We start from the raw sequence: 5,217 nt of genomic DNA, 5'->3' as shown, positions 1-5,217 counted from the left end.
AGGGTCCGCACCTCCTCTTTTGGGTGCTTGTTTGGCTCGAGCTGCCTCCTTACACCTGTAACGCTATGGAAGAAGAAAGAGCGGCTATTAATATTACTAATGAAGTTAAATCATCACTGAAAATCATTATTTATAATAAATACTTTTAATCTAATACCGCCTGTTATTTTAGGCCTTGACCCCGCGTAAAGTGTGGGCTCTATGGCCTCAGGGCTGCCGGAGGCAGGGCAGGGGCAGTCCTGCCACTCCGCCGGCCGGGGCTGGGCCACCCCTTCCCCAGCCCCACACAAGTTCTTTGTATCACGAATGTTGTTTTAATTCATAATTGCTAAAAATGTAGAAGGTAGCTAAAAAGATCTGAGGTTCTTTGTAGGAGGGTTGTTCCTATTTCTGGTCATAAAAGCAATGGCAAATGACTGATGTGTATGTTGACTTGAACACACCTAAAAAGGATGCTGGCATTCAATGCACATCTGCAGTATTTATACATCTCAACACTTCAGCTACTCTTGTCTATGCTAATCCCTGTTTTTCAGCTCATCTGCTTAACCACCTCTGATCTTCTTTGTCCTTTTTGTTCTGAAATGCCTTTCATCGCATGCCAAAACAAAACCCATACATGTGTTCACTATAACTCTTGATTTTGCGTAACACAAGTGAAACCTGCCTAGCCAGTACATCAGGACACATTTTTAGAGCCTTCAGCAATGTATGGCAACATGCTCAAATAACAGACTGCTGTTCTTCCTTAAATTCCTTCTCTGTTGAGGAAAGGATTGTCATGTAATGCCATAAAGGGGTGTATTTTTTTTCCCAGGTGGAGCCTAAGATGTTCTTGGTTTATTGTTTTTGCTACTTGTGGGGGTTTAATTTATAGAATAAACTACAGGTAATGTCATAACATTTTGCTAGCTCTCGGATCAGGACAGAATTTAGTTTACTTACACTTTGGAGTAGAGCTTTCTTTGGCTGATACTCTGGAAAGGTTGTCTTTTTACGTAATCTCTTAGGTTTTATTTTTATAAAGATTTTCTTACTGAGCTAGGCATTCTCAGTCCTGTAATTGGTACAAAGGACAAGCTTTATACTTATCTGCAAGTTAACTGGAAGCTAGCAGTGAGAAGTAAAACAGATGAAACTTTACACAAAGTACAGTCACACATAATAAAAACCCCTAAACAACTGTTCAGTGTTGCTGCCCAGACCTTTCCAAGTTCTGCTTTTCCTGACAGAAGTACACAGCACACCCCTCAGCATTCGATGATCCACATCTTGGTGCATTTGCCAAGTCACACCATCTTACCACGACTGACAGCTGGGAACTTACCTGCTTGTATTCGTAGAACTCACATTTTCATCCAGGCTGACTTTTTTATAATACAGCATTGCTTATTCTCAGTTGATAACTTATGAACTCTAATGAATGTAGGTTGTTGGGTTGTTGTTACATGTAAATAATGTGTGCACATTTAACATTGTGCAGCTCAGATTCATGGAAATGGGGATGCACGAAGGCCACCTGCAATACTTCATCCTTATCCATTGCACAGAACAACCATCGCTTTACAATCAATTCAGCCATGACAAGACTAGAAGGCAACTTGCTGTCCAGGTACATTTTTGACTAACAGGAGAAAACAGGGATGAACACTACAGGGAAACTCTGGGGAACACGTGAAAGCTTTGTTCTGGAACAGCTTCATAGAACAGTTTCATCTATTACCGTACTTTTACCTTAAAAGTGACAAAGATTTGATCCAAATAAAACATTGTCATATTGTGTGCATGCAAATTAGATGGTTTACATTTAGTTAAATAGGCTCCCTATGCAAACACGTGTAAATGTGTTTTTATTCTAGCACGTTCCTTCTGTTTACCCTTCTTATGCTCTCTGATGCACATTCATACCCCCTTTACTAACACTCTGCAAAAGCAGTTTACACACATCTAAGGATAACTTAAAAATAGCAAGTACTGGACAATAAATTTAAGTTATTCCAAGTCTCTGGTAAGAAGATGACAGCATGTGTTTCCTGTGTACTATAACCTGCAGCCGGTTGCTTAGTAGAAACTTGTATCCAACATTTTTAGGTTAAATAGCAGTATCAGAAACAGGACTTTTTTGCTTATTTACACTTTTAAAGGGTGCTATTAACTGAACACGTTAGACTTGCATCACACATTGAAACAAGAAAATGACATTTTTTAAGCATCATATAAGACATGTAAGATAACTGCAGCCAATCCATATCTTTGTGCTCTACATAACCAAAACAGTGGTTTAAAAAAAAGCAAGTTCCCAACCAGCTGGCTGTATTAACAAATAAGAAAGGATCCCTTCTCAGCATGACAGGGCCCCACAACACTGTGCAGATATTAAAAGCACTTTACAGTTTTGATTGACAGAAACCTGGCCTAAGCAGTCAAGAATTTTACATTTCATGCAGTCTAAGCTAAAAGCAATGCATTAAATAACTTGACCCTGGTAGAATTGGTCAGGCCTTGCACTGGTTGACGAGACTGTGTGTGGCCTGCAGTTTCTCAGACATCATGCTACAAAGAAAGGAAGCATTACACAAAAGGTGCATTCTCTCTGCTGTTTTTCCCCATCCCTTTCTTCATACATCTTTGTCTTCTGCCTTTGTCTGTGTGTACTTAAACTGGGAAGAAGCTACAGTTTCTGAATGAGCAGTAGTCAGCACTGGAAAGCAGCTATTCGAATCATGGCGTAGATGCACTTCTGCCATGGCATTGCTTGCATTCCTCTATGATTTTATTACAATAGAGACTATTTTTTAAGATGCTGAGAATTTTGGAACCATTTATAAACAAAGACAGTGCATTTATAAACAAAGCTTTTTATTAATAAAATGTTTACACCTTTTTTTTTCCTTGCACAATACATCAGACTGGTAGTGATTTAGCATGTTATTACACTATAAAAGTTTATTATGAATGCTTAAGATGAAAAGGCTGTTTACATTATGCCAAATCAACATTTCTTTATTCGCATTCTATGCGCTATATGGGAGTGTAACAATTCAAACAAAAGGAGAGAACAAAAGCCTGGTTTTCCTCATTAGCATCTACAAACCAACAACACAGACAAACCTGTACACACTCTCAGGACCAGCCCAAGAGAAGACTAAAAAAAAAAGTCTCAAAACATTCATAAACTTGGGAATTCATCACTACAATATTTCATCACTAGTAATCTGACTACATTTCATGCAGTGAAGCAATGGTTGTAAGTTTGTGCAGTTTACAGTGCTGCAAATGCTCTGTAACTTTGAGCGGCTTCAGTTGGTTTTAATAAGAGATACTACTATAATAAGAAGGCACAGACCTTTCAACCTTTGTAACAGGTTAACCCAATCCTACAATGAAAAGGCAGAATGCTCTTAGGAGGGACAAGACTTGTTGATACAAAGGTTAACCTACACGCTTAACTTTACAGACAAACATTTATTACACTGCAAGAGCTGTATGAATGTCAGGTTGTTTTTGTGCCCTGAATACACAAATGCAAAGTTTGTTTAGAAGAAACCCTCAGAATTCCTTTTTTTTTCTTTATTGTACTGGGGATGCGAGGGACAAGGAGGAAGATCACCAGGAAGTCTTAACTGTCTCACAGCTATGAAGATGCGATCCATTTCTGTGTCTTAACTCACTGTGTCACCATTTCAGTGTTGGATACACAATATTAGGAAACAGGAAGCACAAAAAGAAAAAGGAAGTTCAAATATAGATGATTTTACACCACGTTACTAGAGCCTTACAATAAGTTGCTCCCCAGGTGAATGTGCTTGTCGCCTACTGTACAGCAACGTACATGGTGACAGCCACTGTGTTTTCATAAGGCTGTACATGAATATCCGTTTGTTTACACATAGTTGCCACTGTTACAGATACTTCTAGAACCTGTGAGGAGGAAAAAAACCCTCTTGCCACTTATTCTTGGCTAAATTTCATAAGGAAACAAAGAACAAATTGTCAAGAAAACAATGGGTTTAATAGGAAATACAGACTGTAACATCAGTAAAAGTGAGGCAAGAAAGGAGCTGTGAACCTATCGAGGTGTCAGAGTTGAAGCATATCCAAGTGCAACAACTGTGTGGAGTATCACACTCAAACAGAGAGCATGACAGGAAGAGTGGTCTGTATCTTTCAACATCTGAGAAAGAAGTAGCAGTTGGTTTGCTCAATAATACATGTGAAAAAATTAACAGAAATGAAGCAAAGAAGAGTACCTTTACACAGGTAATTAGCCCCTTGAATAAAATTCATTAGTGTTTAGGCAAAAATGTCAGAACCCCAACTTGCAGGGTGGTGTAATGGGAAAAGCAAAACTTCCTTCTGAGAAAAATGTATTCTAGAATGAGAGCAATTTCAGCAAATGCTGAATCAATTTCATCCTGCTGCCTTGATTCTCCACGTAAAATTGGAAGCACAAATTAAGCTACTAGAACTTTTCTACGTATTTTTAAATAGCTGTTTTCAGCATGTACCCTCTGACAACACTTTGTTAAAAATTCAGGGTTGGGTTGGGGCAAGTGGAAGGGGGAAGGAGGAAAAAGCTGACCCTAGGATCATTTTGACTTGTCAGAGACCAAGCCCACCAGTGCTCTTGGGTTTCAGGATAGTCTTATATCCCTTGAAAGATTTGTTACCTACAACACTTAAAGGATAAAGTTTGGGAAAAATCAAACAAGCATTAGAAGTCATGCACTTTTGATTCTAGCTAACCAAGAAAGGGTTTGCATTCAAACTTCTCAGACCTCCAAAATATCAGAAGGGATTTTTCAGAAACAAGCATTGGTGCCAGACAGTGTAATAATTTCAGAGGAAAATGCTTTGGCACTTAAATTCTTGTAAGAGAAACACAGATGTGTTTTCAAGTGTATTTCTTTTAACAAGCTGGAGCTGTATGACTCTGAAAAGGACAGCTGACAGCTTTTTTTTTTTAATACTAGAACCTATACTTCTATCTTAGACTGGTAATTCACACAAACATCGTATTTCTACAAATCTTCTGTCACCTCCTATTACTAGAGCTGTGATCTATTACTAGGAATGTGACCTGCACATAACATTTTAACAGGTTTCTTTGGAGAATTTGGTGCAGATTTTTTTAGAAGTGTAGTTTCAAGCACACAATTCTCCTGCTTCAGATAACTGATTCGTGGCATACAAACAGCCTCAGGCCACTGCAAAATT

This window comes from Mesitornis unicolor, unplaced genomic scaffold, assembly GCF_000695765.1.
Source record: "Mesitornis unicolor isolate BGI_N332 unplaced genomic scaffold, ASM69576v1 scaffold44415, whole genome shotgun sequence".
Lineage (NCBI taxonomy): Eukaryota > Metazoa > Chordata > Aves > Mesitornithiformes > Mesitornithidae > Mesitornis > Mesitornis unicolor.
Note: the sequence above shows the minus strand (reverse complement) of the source record.